Raw genomic sequence first — 16,170 nt, forward strand, 5'->3', positions numbered from 1 at the left:
ATGACTTAGAAGTGGCAAAAGATGAAGTCCTAGAACTGAAGAAAAAGTTAGAGCTCCAGGGCCGGACAATAAAAAGACTGAGGGCTACACCAAGGACGGTGGGGGCAAGCACAGGAGCAGATGCCCAAGTTATACAAGCCATAAAAGCACAAATCACCACCCTCTAGAAGGAATTGCAACTAGAAAAAAGATAGAGGATGCATATGGCAGAAGGATCTCTAGCCGCCAAAGAAATAATGAGAGCAGAACACCAAGTTCTCTAGAAAGAACATGAAGAACTTCAAAAGAATCTGGAATCTGGAAACATTACAAGAAGAAATGGTTGACATGGCCGAGAAAGCTACTCAAAGAGACACATTGGCACAAGGACAGATCACTGACTTGCAAAAGGAGATAGAACTTTTATGGACACAAGAACCAGAACCAGGACCTAGGGAAATGGGGACAAATGCAAGAGATGAGTCCATGGAAATTCTCGAAGGTGCCAAAGACATACAACACAACAAAGAAAACGAGGAGACAGTGGTAGAACAAACACAACCATTGACCGTAGAGGAGGAAAAATGCCTGCAGCTTCAGATAGAGAAGACAATAGCAGAAGACCACAAGGCAGCCTTGGAATGGGAATCACAAATGCTCCATTCTGTAGGAGTCCAAGGGCTGGCATCAAATGTACTGAGGCGGTCCGGGGCCGGCAACAAGAGAGGCGACCTCTAAACACCCCTCAAGGCTCCCGTGCTGCCCAATTGGGGCTGGGGCAACTACAAGCACAACAAAACAGCAAACCCACAGCCAAACCCAAACAAGATAGGGGCACCACCTAGTTATTGTATGCGAACTAGGACGCAAGAGAGATTTTGGTACAACCAAGAAGATGCACCACACAACACACACAAGCAACCTCACACCAAGACACACACAAAATGGACCAGAGAGAGCTAGAGCAAAGGGAAGAGAGAGAGGAAAGGATCTTGCGTAATACCTTATTTGTGACTTGCAAATGGAGATGGTTCGTTATGATGCTATCGTAGAACTTGTACAAAACTCACTCAATGCTTAGTGATTGCTAAACATTGCCAAAACACATACACACTGTCTTAGGGTGTGGGAGACCTCTCACCACAATACCCTCTTACAATGGACAAAAACTAGCAATGAAAAACACACTAAAACACTTTCTAAAATCAAGATCAACCAATAAAAAATCAAAATACACAAGTCACCTTGAATTCACCAAACCGTATTGCACAAATGGAAGGACGAAGATTTGAACGTTGAATCACGCCTTTGATGCACCAAACCTCAATTTATTGATGATGAAGGAGCATATACAATAGTGGTTTTGAGATTTGAGGAACTCACGCTCTCTCACTTGCAATGTGTAGCTTGAAGGCTTCTCTCACACCAAGAGTGAAGCTCACAAGTGGTTGCTACACCTAAGTCTCTCCTCACGCATAGAGTGTTGGGGTGCTATGTGAGATGTTGGAGGTTGTTTTACAAGAAGGAGAGGGGCCTATTTATAGGTTGGAGACCCCTCATTAAGATTATTGGAAATCCTAATTTACAAGCTAACAAATCAAGATTATGATTTTTTTGAATATCAAAACATTACGGGCCTTCTTTGTCTGCTTGAGTAATTATGGAGGAATTATGGATATGGAAAGATATTGGAATCATATAATATGGTCCCTCTTTGAATTATTTTGGGTGAAAGAGGAAAAGGTATGCAAGTAAATAATATAATAAACGTGACCAATGAGTAGAAATCAATTTTTTGTTTTCACGAGGGTGAGGGTGAAAATGTGGGAGTGATTTGTATAAAAGAAAAATATGAGGTTAGAGTATGTACATATTGGCAAAAAATATACTTATGGTGCAAGAGGATGAAAAAAGGTATACATAGGTTTAATAAAACACACACCTAAGTATAAATATTTAAATAAAATACCAGAATAATTATAAAAATCCCTATATTTAGGCCATATATATAATGCAATATTTACACACAAATGGGCCATAATATATTTTATTTTTTTGATCCAACTAGCCCAGTGACTAGCTAGCTGAGGATTTTAAGAAGATATGGGAAAAGCCCCCAAACTCACACACGCCTATATACAGTGAAATGGTAGGGATAGCCATAGTGTTTGGGTGAATTTTGTAAGGTGAGGTAGCTCACTATGACAATTTTGAATAGCCGAAAAACGGCTATCAGTACTTAGGGAGGAATGGATGCAACCCACACTCCCATATCCTCTCCTAAAGTATGAGGTAATACTAATCAGGAAAAGAGTGAAAACAAAAGCCACAGAGCCAATCTATGAAGGAGATATCAAAAAGACAGAGGATGCAGGTAGAGTGATGGACTCACAACCAAGATGGAGAAAAGCATGGCTCTGAAAGTACCTAGGATTTTTGAAACACTTGGTGGAAGCCCTGAAGATTATCAGAGACGACCTCCTCTTTTGCTTAGTCCCTCGTGTTTGCACTTGGGCCAATCATTTTAGAATCCTGAAAGCTCATCCAAAATGGCTGAACTACCCGTCTATGCCTGCACCCATGGAAGGAGAGAGAATATGTGTCTCTTATATGGTGAAAACCCTCAAGGGCACCATTTAGATCTTCACAAGCTCTCCAGATTTGACGTGCGTCACGATCAAGAAAATCTACAAAACCTTGTTGGCTTGTTTTGAAGTGTTCGCGCCTTCTAAAACAACGGATTCTACACTCCTATCAACGGGCGACACTGTCATTTCAATGACATATGATCTGTCAAAACAACCATCTCAAGAGGTTTTACACCTACTGTATCAGAGAATCATGTTTTTGCCCAACTATCACATGCAAGCTTTTGAAGAAGCTTTCTACACGGGGTTCTTTACTTATGATAGCAAGATATTTGGCCCAACGGTCACTTTGGGGAACATCGAGTACAAATCATACCTAAAGCTGCTAAAACCACCAGGCTTCCATTGACAAAAGAGCAGCTCTCACTAAAAGTAAGACCGGTCATGTCAGGGACGACATGGATGCGGAAGGGGGGAGTGTTGGAAGAAAATACAAAAGAGGTTCCCCAATACATTGTATTACTATTTTTTGAAGAGAAATGATACCTTTGTAATATTTGAGCTGCCTATAGACCTTGTGGGAACGAGCCTCTATGGAGGAATGTATATAAGTCAATTTTTGTAACCTAAACCTAACTTTTGAATTAAGCAAATCCGGTTATCTCGTTGCGTGGTGTCAGAGAGAGAGAGAGAGAGAGAGAGAGAGAGAGAGAGAGAGAGAGAGAGAGAGAGAGAGAGAGAGAGAGAGAGAGAGAGAGAGAGAGAGAGAGAGAGAGAGAGAGAGAGAGAGAGAGACTTCTTCTCTTCCCTACATGTGCTACGGAAGGTCCATTGTTAAAGCGACACCATCATTGTGCTAGCAATGGCAAGGGCTTCCCTTCAAAATGCCAAGAGTGTGTGATTCCGACTACGACGCGAAGAGAGCTCCTACAAGCTTCCGGATGAGTTTTCTTGCAAACCAGGTGTCCATTTGGTGAGTTCTTTGTACCTATAAGTTCACGAAGAGTAGGAATACACATTAGGATTATATGCCACAGAAAACAGTAACTTTTATTTTGCTGTTTGTCTTTATATGCCATTATCGCAAGAGGTAGTTTGAGGAAGGTTATCAAGTCATAGTTCATACAATATTGATCTCATGGAAAGGAGAGTGTATCTTGTGAGTTTCATGACATTTCGAATGCATTTGACCTAGATTCGGTGAGCATTAGCGTTGTAGTTTGGTTTGTCTTCACTAGTGCGTTCTTGGATTTGATTTCCTTGATTAGAGATTGTCTTAAAAGGTCCAGAAGTAGTTTCACAACCATCTTCTTGTTTCCATGCGCCTGTGGATTAAGCTTCGTCCTCGGTCGAAATAGAGTTGTTGGTTTCGTTCTCGCTATGCTAGCATCCGCTCGCAGCATAGCCGCCAACAACATGGGTTGTCCCTGTTGTCTCATTGGCACATACGGGACACTTCCATTATATTTAGGCTTATAAATGCACTTGTTCATTTTGTGGTTTTTCCATTTCCCTTTAATGGCACACCATTTCAATGATATGTATTGTCCCATATGTTTTCCTTCAAGTGGACCCTATCCTGGCCCTCTCATAGGCATCCCTTTCATGTTATTCATCATGTTGTTCATGTGCTCAAGCATATCCTCCATGATATTAATAGGAGCTACCACAGGTGGACCTACTTGTGCTGGAACAACAAATGTGGTTTGCTAGCTCTATTTGTCCTTAACAATTCTTTCCTCATTGTATATCTTGCAATTATCAATCAAGTCAATGCATCCATGTTGCATGCTTCCCAAGTTGCATGTTTTTTACTATACAAAATGGCATGCAAATCCTTACGAATAAATAGTCCTTCAAGGAGCAATGCGACTAATCTCTCCTCAATTGGAATTTCCATCTTTGAACATCTATCAATGTATTGCCTCATCCGACTCATAGAATTTGTACAATTTCACCTTGTTTTTGTTTGAAGCTGTAGATTTGTGCCATTATGCTATGCTTGATTCACATTTTTGAGCAAGCCGCAAAAAAGCTCATAGTTAAAGTTGGTAGATTGATTACTGATCTAGGAGGTATGGTTTGGAACCACGTCAAAGCCTTGCCTTATAAAGTCATCCCAAACCCCTCAAATTGCATATGGAAGTGTGTAATATGTTAAACTCTTAGAAATTGTCTAAAGATTGCTAAGTGTTCATACAAATCCCTTGACCTGCTATATTTTTTTACCCATTTCTGGAAATTAGTTGCTCTAACTCTATGATGATCTTCCGTATTTGCTCTCCTAGCTGATCTTTCTCTCGTTAAGCCTTCAAAGTAGTAGCTTGGTAGGTGTGACTCATGTGGACCTGTTCTTGTCATTATGTCACTCATTCTTTCATTGTTGAAGGTGGGTTCCACTTCTCTATGTGCATTTCTATAATTGAGGTGACTGCTCCGGGCTGTATCTTCCCATTAACTAGAAATGCTATTGAATGATCTCCCTTTTGGCTCGAAGTTCTATTATATTTGAGATTTGGTCCCCATAATAACTTCTCGGATTGAGTTTCCCTGGTATTAAATTCTCTTGAATCTCTTTTGGATTCATCATAAGAAAATTATTGCTGTAGCAATCCCTAAAGAGGTGGACACGAAGTTTTTCTAAACCTTTCTCTTTTATCTTGAAAATATACACAATTCTCAAGGGTGTCAAAGCAGTCCATATCAAATTTGTAACATTGTTGTCTTCCCAACAATAGACTCCAAGTCTTGGGTTGTTAATGGGTATGCGCTTTAGAGGTTTGTTGTCTATCAAATCATATCCTTCTAACTCTAACACTGGCGGTCCTATTGGGAATCAAAGTTTCAACCTCCAATCCCCATTTATCTACATTGTCTAGATTTTTTATTTTAAGGTATTGCACTCCGTTTGGTCCATGTAGAAGGTGTCTTGCTTGTTTTTCCTAAAATCCTCTTCAAACTCAACGATATTCTTCTACCCTTACAACATATTCCTCGTTAGGACTCAGATAAATATGGGCACCATATTTGTTAGTCGTAAAAAAGGTGAGAATATGTTAAACTTGAATAAAGCTCTAGTCCTTGATTGGGTCAAGAAAGAAGGCATCTCGGAACTTGAGTCAAAGTAAGTATCTGACTCCTTTTTTGCTATAGTCTCTAAAGCTCTTCCTTAGTTTACAGTTTCCTATGTGGATACTCTACTCTCAGTTTCTCTGTTATAGCCTTGATTTGCAACAAAACAGCCTGACCTTAGGTACATAAAGAATTGAGATTCTCAATGAAAAGGAATACATGGCTTCCTATACCAATACCAACCCATTTCGGATACATTGAATTCAATCTAGCAATTTCCAAAGTTCTTTCCAATCTCCCTGTGAACTCAATAGTGTATAAGTTACTTTGAGGATCACATGGATATATAGGAACTCTTGATGCAATTTTTTTTTTCAATCATGTCAAAATAGTCACTCACATCAATCTAGAACCTTCAACTTTAGAATACTCAATTTCAAGTAGCAAACAATGCCCAATTGACCCCAAACGTTTTTGGCTACCTATATGATGAGTTTATTAGCACTAGAGATAAAAAAATGTGAGAATTTTTTTGGCCAGCATGAGATATTAATCCCGATTAATAGCTCCTTTTTTCACTTTTGCTGGTTTCCCTAGGTTAAGTGTAGATCCAACTTTGGATCAATTTTTGAAAAATGTGGACATGTCCAACACAAATTTTCACCAGTTTGAGTAATTTGCAGAATCACATACAAAACAGTTGTCAATCTCAAGAAAAACCAATCCAAATCACCTCAAATTTGGCATAGGGACTCAACTACTATTAGAGATCCAATCTCTATTACAAAATGGGTTTTCTTCAGTGGAAGCTATTAATCGTGATTAATTAGCTCCTAGGTTAGAATCAAGGATTTGTCCCACTTTTTTGGATGTTTTCCCCTTAAACAAGTCACTTGCCAAGTTTCATGAAATTTGGTTTGGTTTCCAATTTCTTAGGCGAAGTTTTGTGTCTACGTCTAGACTTCATTGAAGCCTAGACCCAAATGACAACTAATAGGTCCAAATGGCTTCACATTTGAGTCAGTGTCCCCTTGCACTATATTCTAGAATATGGTGTTGTCACTAAGTAATAGTTTTGCACCTTTTTGACCAACTCACTCTTTTCTCCTCTTTTTGTGACACAGAATTGAAAAACAAAGAGTTTTAAAGCCTATCATGTCAAGGTCTTGCTCAGTTTGGATTCAATTTGAATCACTCAACTGTTGATTTCTTGCTCTCAAGGTAAAGATGCTTCCAATATGAAATTCACACTCAATTGAACTCCAAATTCTTATATTTAATGCAAAAAGGTTTAGTCTTTACTTGGTAAGGTTTTGGTGGCACTGAAGTTACTGCCTTGGGCCAAAGATATACCTTTTGAATTGCTTGTGAATTTTTCTAATCTTTTGACATTATTTAGGTTTTAAACATAGCATTTCAAAAGCTTTTGGCCAAACCAATTGAAATTCACAAGTATAAACCGCCAAGGAGATATTAATCTTTGTTTTGGTCAAACTTTAAAATCTTCTCCTAAAGTTGGTTTTTGGCCTACCAGATCTTTTCCATGGATTTTCCAAGACTAATCGTGATCTGAAATACTCATTTTTTTGCTCTTCCTAGATAACCTGTGAAGATCTTGCCATGAAATCTCTAAAATTTCCCTAGATTACTCATTGATGACACCTCATGTGGTGAGATAGGTCGAAAATCCTCCTGGAAATCTACTTACCCTACTCCTAGTCAAATTGGCAATGGGTCCACTAACACTGGGGATTTTTCTTGTTTTATAATGAAATGAGTGTCAACCTTTAGACTCAACCATATGATAATGCGTCAATCACTCGAGGACAACCTAATCTAAGCCTAAAAGGTCCTTAAAGAGTAGGACTACTACCAAGACGCCTCTACACAGCTCAAAGTAGACACACCTCTGTTGGAGCTATATATGGCTCACTCTACTCAACTTGGTCTCACCTATATATTTGTATCTTGTCCTCAATATGAACCAGTCTTTAGGAGCGTACATGGTGTGTCTCTCATATCGTCTCTCTCTCTCTCTCTCTCTCTCTCTCTCTCTCTCTCTCTCTCTCTCTCTCTCTCTCTCCACATCTCAACATGGTACCAGAGCGGTAACGATCACGCGACGATTCAATTCATGGTGACAAAACATAGTATGTGTATGCGATTCGCATGTAAGATTTAGAATTGCTACAAATCTTATTTTTGAGGATTGATTCTTGTTAATTGTGGTTGTTTTGTGTTAAGGAGAATATGATTAGTGTTTTATGTGGCATTTATTGTGAATAGATATGTTGAATCGTTGATTACGTTTTCTTGTTGGTTTGTTTTTTGACACCCTGAACTTCGTCTCAATTTTTGGGGGTCTTCTGCTCAAAATTTGGAGAAATGGGAAATGCGCGATGGAGCATAGTGTAATGGAACTTTACATCCAAAACTTGTTCATCTCCTCAAGCTCTTCGATTTGAGTTCTAGTTTTGCATCAATCAAAGTTTGTAGTAGAAAGTTATGCTGTTTTCACTGCAATCGAGCTTGACACAGATTTCGTCCTCGTGCGTCTTCGTGAAGCGTCCGCCATAGTTTTTCTAATTTTGGCGTTAACTTTTTTGATCAAACTTACCTTTTTGCTATTCATATTGTGGCCATCAACCTTGATTCTCACGTCGCGTCTCACGTCACTCTATTTTGAGGACTCTTTTATTATTAACGTCTACTTTTCCCTACTTTTTTGGATGATGTCCCTCACAAGTTTGGACGTTTATTGAGCATCCTTCTTTTGTTTATCATTGGCAGAACAGAGTCGTCATATTTCTCTCATTCTCAATTGCATCCTTCACCATATATGGTGTGCAAATTATGCGATCTTATCTTATATCTTCTTGCAACGAGATATGGCTATGACTATTCTCATCAACGGTTTTCCTTCTGGCCAGTGTTTTGTTTCTCCTTTCCAAGACCAAGGATTTCCAGGCTAGAAAGCCAAGATGTTTTCAATTCTTGGTGATGAACTCTTTGATATTGTCCTTGGAAATCTTGTATGTCCGCCTCAGCCTGTTGTTTGATACGGATCATAACAACGTGCTTATCATTGAAGGACCTGTATTTGAAGATTGGCATGTTGTGTATATGGATTGGCAACAACGTGATAAAGTAGCTTGTTGGTATATTATTTTTGCTCTTACTAATTCCCTTTTGCTTGATGTGTATGAACTGCCTACTTCCCACGACGTATGGAAGTACCTTATTGCAAACTTTCAGAAGAAATTTGTTACAAAAATACTTTATGTGAGAGGTTTTCTTAACAAGTTACAATATGAAGTTGGTATTGCCATGACAGGACATATCGAGTCTTTCAAATCTATTATTAATCAACTTGCTACTATCGGTGATCCTGTTCCACAAAAACAACTGATTACACTTCTCCTTGACACGGTGAAGGACTCTTCTTATGATAACATTTTTACCATTCTTTCTAAGAAAGATGGTCTCGATTTTGACCAAGCCTGCATGTCTTTAATTGAACACTCTCAATGTCAAGAACAACATAATGTTGGTCATGATATAGCTATGATTTCACAAGAGAAGACTGAGTGACAAAAGATAGAATGTGCTTTTATGCTCGAAGGTGTCCATTTCAATGAGGAAATCGTAGAGGTGGTGGTCGCGGTAATATTTTCTCTCATCTCAAATTTTCTAATAAACAATGTTCTTACTACAATAGAAATGACCATACTGAAGATGATTGTTGCACATGTCAGTATAGTGAGAACACAATATTACGACTAAACAACCACATTTATCTAGAGATTCGTCTTCTTCTTGTGAACATTGTGGATGATCTGATCATCCCACTCATATGTGCTATAAGCGTCCATTTGGCACAGATCGTAATAGAGAATATGCTACCTATGTTCAATTACTCGAGACAAAATACTTTATGTAGGTGATGGATTACTTTTATTGTTGATTCTGGTGCTACAAGAAATATGACATATCAGTCTAAGTGGCTCCATAACTATCATCCACTACCAGTTCAACATGTTGTTTATCTTGCTGATGATACGATTTGTCAAGTAAAGGATATTGGAGATTTATATCCTGGCACCTTATCTTCTTCCATCAAATTTTACGAGGAGTATTACATGTACCAAATCTTCAACGTAATCTTCTTTCAATTGCTAGACTTGTTGATCTTGGTCTCTTTGTTGGATTTGATCATACCAAATGCCAAATTGAGAAAGATGGACATACTATAGCCACTGCTCCTTGAAACGGTAATTTGTTTGAACTCTCTCTCAATGATGCAGTAGCAAATATTGTCATTGCTCTAGGTGATCATGATTGCAAAGTATGGCATCACCAATTTCTTTATGCTCATTTCTCAAAACTCCTTGATCTTCAACATCGTGATCTCGTTCATAGCATGGATATCCCCAGATGGGAATTTGTGAGTTTTCTGCTCTTGGAAAATATAACTGGAAACCCTTTCCTCTCTCAAATACAGTTCATTCTCATGACCTATTGGATCTAGTTTATACTGATATATGTGGATCACTACCTTCTTCAAGATCACAATATTGCTACTTCATTACTTTCATTGATAATTTCTCATGGTATACAACTGTATTTCTACTTAGAAAAAAATTTGAGGCCTTATCTGTTTTCAAACAATTCTACAAGGCTGCAGAGCTTCAAACTTGCCATTGCCTCAGAAGCTTTGCAGTGACAATGGAGGCAAATATGTTTCTCAAGAGTTTGTGAGTTTTTGTGCTGATAGTGGAATTCATCATGAGCACACTATTCCATATTCACCTCAACAGAATGGCATTGCTGAACAAAAGAATCACACTATTGTCAACATTTTAAGATGTATGCTGATTCATTCTGGCTTATCTCGTGTTTTTTGGACTAAAGCTACTTTGATAGCATTATTTATTCAAAATCATCTTCCTACTACTGCACCCTCTAGTAAGATACCCATCTCATTTTTGAACCTTTGGATGTATTGCTTATATTCATGTTCCCAAAGAAACATGAACAAAGCTTGATACTCCTGGTCTTAAAGCTATTTTTATTGGATATTATGACACTTCCAAAGGCTACAAATTCTATGACCCTTCCTCCAAGAAAGTAATTGTGAATCATGATGCTACTTTTAACGAACAGCTTATGGGAGGCTCATGGTCCATGGATGATTCTGATGATACTAAATTGCTGCTTTTGGCTTTTCTATTTCTTTTAGTTGAGGAAACTCTTCCTATAGAGCAACTTTCATCTTCACAACCATCCATTCCGAATGTTGCCAATGATGATATTGATAATTTTGTTGATCTGCCTATTGATTTTGAACATGGTTCATGTCCTGTTTATGATGATTATATTGTTGATAATGCTTTTTCTACGTCTAAAGATTCTGTTACTTATGATGAAGATATCTCTTTACCACAAGAGGATCAATGGCAAGAGGCTATAGAAGCAGAGTATGATTCTCTTATCTCTAAAGGTACATGGATACTATCTGAATTACCTCTTGATCGTACATCTATTAAGTGTAAGTGGGTTTTTACAAAAAAGGTAAAAGTAGATAGATCTTTTGACAAGTTCAAGGCACGTTTAGTTGCAAAAGTTTACTCCCAAGTTGCTGGTGTTGATTATCAAGAGACCTTTTCACCAGTTGTTCGCATTATAAGAGTTCGAGTTTTATTGGCATTTGCTATTGAATTCGATTTAGAAGCTCATCAAATGGATGTGCGAACTGCTCTTTTGAATGGTGATTTGGAAGAGAAAATTTATATGGAACAGCTAGAAGGGTTTGGTATTCCAGGTAAAGAAGACCTCGTTGCTCAACTCCATAAGGCACTATATGGTCTCAAACAAGCTTCGTGGTCCTGGTATACAAAAGTTGAACTTTTTCTCACATCTAAAGGATTCATCTCTTGCTCTTCAGACCCCAACTTATACATAAAACACCAAGGTAGCAGTTTTGTGATTCTTGCTGTTTATGTGGATGATACCATCCTTGTTTCCAATGATTTGGGATTTATTCAGCAAGTGAGAAAGTTATTGTCTTTTGCATTTGATATGGTTGATCTTGGAGAGATTCACTCGTGTCTTGGCATTCAGATTCAACAAAACCGTACAAAATGTATTTTATTCCTTTGACAATCAAATTTTATTGCAAATACTATTCAAAAATTTTGTATGGAATCTGCACATTCGGCCAACACACCTTGTCTTTCGAATTTTACGAAGAACACTTGACAGTGGCAGTCAACTTGTCACAAATCAACCTTATGCTAATTTGATTGGATGTCTTCAATTTGTTGGCATGAATACTCGTCCTGATAATTTTTTTGTTGCTAATTATCTTGGACCACATCTTGAACGTCTTTTTCTTAAGCATTGATCTGCAGCAAAGCGTGTATTAAAATACTTAAAAGGCACTACTGATTTTGGTTTGGTCTATCAACGACAACTGACATTGGATTCTATGCAGTCTCTTTCTCTTTTGGGTAACACAAATGTAGACTAGGCAAGCTCACATTTATCTATGAAATATACCAGTGGAAATTGCTTCTTTATAAATGGTTGTCTTGTTTCTTGGATCAGCAAGAAACAACACTGTGTTGTTGTAGTTTCTATAACTGAGTCAGAATATGTTGCGACATCACTTGTAGCTCGTGAGCTGATTTGGCTTTGGCAAATGCTGGATGATATTGGTCACTCTCCTCTTTCTAGCACACCCTTGCGGTGTGACAACCAAACTTCTATTAGTCTTGCAAAAGACTATGTTCAACATAATAAGTCAAAGCACATTGTTGTCCATTATCACTCTGTCAGGTATGAAGTACGCAAAGGCACCATAATGGTTGAACATTGTCCAAGTGACCAGATGATTGCAGACATTCTTACCAAAGGCCTCAATGAGTCATATTTGATCCTCTTGCACTTGGAGCTTGGAGTTGCTTTGGCCGTACTCTTTTTAGATTAGCTACTCTGCTATTGTGATAGCTTTGTACATATGACATTATAATCCTATAGGTATCATGCACTATGCACAATTCACACTTGCACATTGTGATCTCTAAGTCACTTGTATATTTCTACATACCTATACAATTCACTTTCACATCATCATCACTGGTTCATATTTTCACATTGTATAGGGGCTTGGGTTTTTCCCTTGAACTCCCCAAGGATTTTTTCATCCAAATCTAGAGACCTTTGTTTGAGTGGGGGTGTTGGAGCTATATATGGCTCACTCTACTCAACTTGGTCTCACCTATATATTTGTATCTTGTTCTCAATATGAATAAGTCTTTGGGAGCGTACATAGTGTGTCTCTTATCTCGTCTCTCTCTTTCTCTCCACATCTCAACAACCTCAACCCTATAATTTCTAAAGGACATTTTTTTGACTCTAGGTGAACTTAGAGAAAGTCTTTGGAAAATGTTACTAGATCTCTAAGGTTTTCTCTACTTTAGATTACCTCATCCTCAAAAATGGCAAATATTGGGCCTTTTACTTGCCAAGGCAAACTATCCAAGATAGGCCCTCCTAGACCCCCATCCTCTTCCTAATGACTCAGTTGCGTGTCAGGCAACAAAAACTACTTATGACGCTGCAAGGAAATCTCGTCAGTTCACCAAGAAAATGAAGTCCAAATGCAACCAAACTTATAGGGAGGATAGGCAACATCTAAAGACAAATATCCAAATCCTTAAATCCCTATTTTGACATCTAGCCAAAATCATGATTAATATTAGTAGGGATCATTTAACCTTACTAGTTTTGGTCTTGAATGCACCTACTAACTTAGCAATGATGCCCCAACACCCCTCCTATGCACAATATGTAATTTTGACATGTAAAATGTGAGTTATGAGAAGATTTAGAAGGAGGTTAGACACAACGAAACCCATAAATTCATCGCAAGAGACTTACAATGCTGCATAGAGCTTTCACTTGCGAACACAATGGAAGTAAACACAGTCCAAACAAACAATTTGTGAGAGAGATACGAGCTTCAAAAGAAATAGGAGAATACATAGTGTCCGCTGTATCACACGTAGATTCATCTTACAAAATTAATAGAGAAGTTGGCTTTTATACCTTGCCATAAGGATTTAGGTAAAAAATAAAGAGGTGTGCCAACTCTGTCTCAAATTAAAGATTAAGTAATACAACCTAAAAGCTTATAACCCTACTGGATCTAACTCCTAAACACATATGCACTTGCTTTGGGAATCAATAAAATACAAAGGCTTGCGAATATAATTATCCATATTGAGTTAAAAAAACAAATATTACACCATTCACTTTCTTTGACTCTCTCATGACATGTGCGCTTTTTCTTTGCTTCATACTCCTTATAACACTTTGTTTCAGGAGCTACAATTGACCAAGCCTACAAAAAGGCATGTGCTAACTTTTGAATTTATAAAATATTCAACTAGAACAATTGCCAACATCTTCTGAGTCTTTGAGAGGTGGAAAGAGGATGACAAGGTATCCTATTCAAATTTTCCAAGAAACACCTCTAGGGGGATTGGTGTGAGTGAGTGAGTGAGTGTGTGTGTGTGTGTGTGTGTGTGTGTGAGAGAGAGAGAGAGAGAGAGAGAGAGAGAGAGAGAGACTATGGAGTTGGAAGAGTACTCTAGCAAACGAGAGAGAGGGAGGGGGAGGGGGGAAGCTATGTAGGCAAGGTGCATAGACACAAGCTTCAACACACTGAGGGCCACTTTTCAAAATTTTCTCCACCTTTCTCTTGGTATGCACTTGGTGGAAAGTATTCAAGGACCCTAAGATGAGGAGGGGCCTGATGCATGAAAATCCTAAAAAAAATCTATGTATTTATTTTGTACATAGCTATGATTTTGACACATTTGGATCTCAAAAATAAGGAGAGGTAGGAGCACACCCTAATAAAACAAAAATTTCACTAAATGCCAATTCTACCCGACGATCACTACTTGACGGTCTACTATAAGTGAAGAGTAAAAGTCAATAGTGAAAGGGAAGAGAATCTTATGCATTCTAGAGTTGGACAACAAAATATTAACAAATTCAAGCCTAATTCACTTGTGGACACAAGGCTTGCACATGAAGTCAAGAGGGGACCACCTGGAAGATTTTTGTAAGGGAAAAGACATACACATATTTTTGTGGGATTTTTCTCTTTTTTTCTAGTCCAAGTAAGAACAAGTTTTTAACAAGAAAGCTATAGGCATTGAGTTGATATTTTGGACCCTAACTTTTTAATATTTTTGTGGGATTTTTCTCTTTTTTTCTAGTCCAAGTAAGAACAAGTTTTTAACAAGAAAGCTATAGGCATTGAGTTGATCTTTTGGACCCTAACTTTTTAATATTTTTTGGAGCTATAGTTTGGGAGATATGGTCAAAATGGTGGAGCCTATTTGTTCACATGGGAAGAAGTCAAGGTTATCCAATTCCACACACATAATTTCTTATAGTTTTCTCTCCATTACTGCTTGATTTTATCTTATTTCTCTCAAATATTATAAGGAAGCTCTTGGACTCAAGCTATGGAAGGAGGCATGGAGACAAAGCTCGCCATGATGAAGGCAATTAAGAGGAAATTGGTCAATAAACAAGTCACACGGAGCTCTCTCATTGGGGGAATGCCTCTAGTTGAGGTTGCTTTAAATAATAACTCCTTTTTTCTCATAATCTCTTCCCTAATCACTTTCTTGGCCTATAAAAGCAGGCCTTCTCTTTTGTAATCAGGACACGCACACACCTACGCATACACACCCTTGTGCTACATGATAGTAGCATGAACCCTAATCACATAATCACAACACCATCACCATCACTATGCACAAAATGAGCACCATATCTCCACACACTTGTAATGAAGGATTGAAGGAAAGATTTCAAGAAGACAAATGATGGATACAATCATGATATTCCTTGCCATTAACTCTCATCCCTCCATTATGAATCCTACGATCTTGTTCCCTTCTCCTCTTATTGCCCTATGCTACCTATTGTATTCATCTTTTGCGAGCAATCAACACACTCCATCTTGGTGACATACCTTGAGTTGTTTGGGATATACTTAATTGTGAGTATGGTTATGCTTGTTTCTTTCCATTTTTTTCTTATTTTGAGGTGTGCGGATTTGCCACCATACACACACACTCTCTCTCCCTCTCATATTACTATCATCTTGCTACTTGCATCTTAAGGTGTGCAGGTTTGCCACCTCTTGTATAAGAAGTGAGCATACTTGCATGTTTCCCTTACCTCATTATCTTCATTACTTTATGCACAAGTAGCAAGCCCATTCTCACTCACTCGCCATTCCTCTCACCTTGTTCTCCGACCACCCCATCCCACACTTGGGCTGGATCTTGAAATTGTTTTCCCTACATGTTTGATTGTATATATCCATGCATCCTAGTTGCATATGAAGCTAGCTGGTGCCCCTATTGTGTATCTCCCATGTTGAGGCTATTGTGCATAATCTTGGTGTAGAGGCCACTGGTCTGTTTTGTGCTTCCACCTCTCA

The sequence above is a fragment of the Adiantum capillus-veneris genome, chromosome 18 (assembly GCF_014529385.1).
Source record: "Adiantum capillus-veneris isolate H3 chromosome 18, ASM1452938v2, whole genome shotgun sequence".
Classification (NCBI taxonomy): domain Eukaryota; kingdom Viridiplantae; phylum Streptophyta; class Polypodiopsida; order Polypodiales; family Pteridaceae; genus Adiantum; species Adiantum capillus-veneris.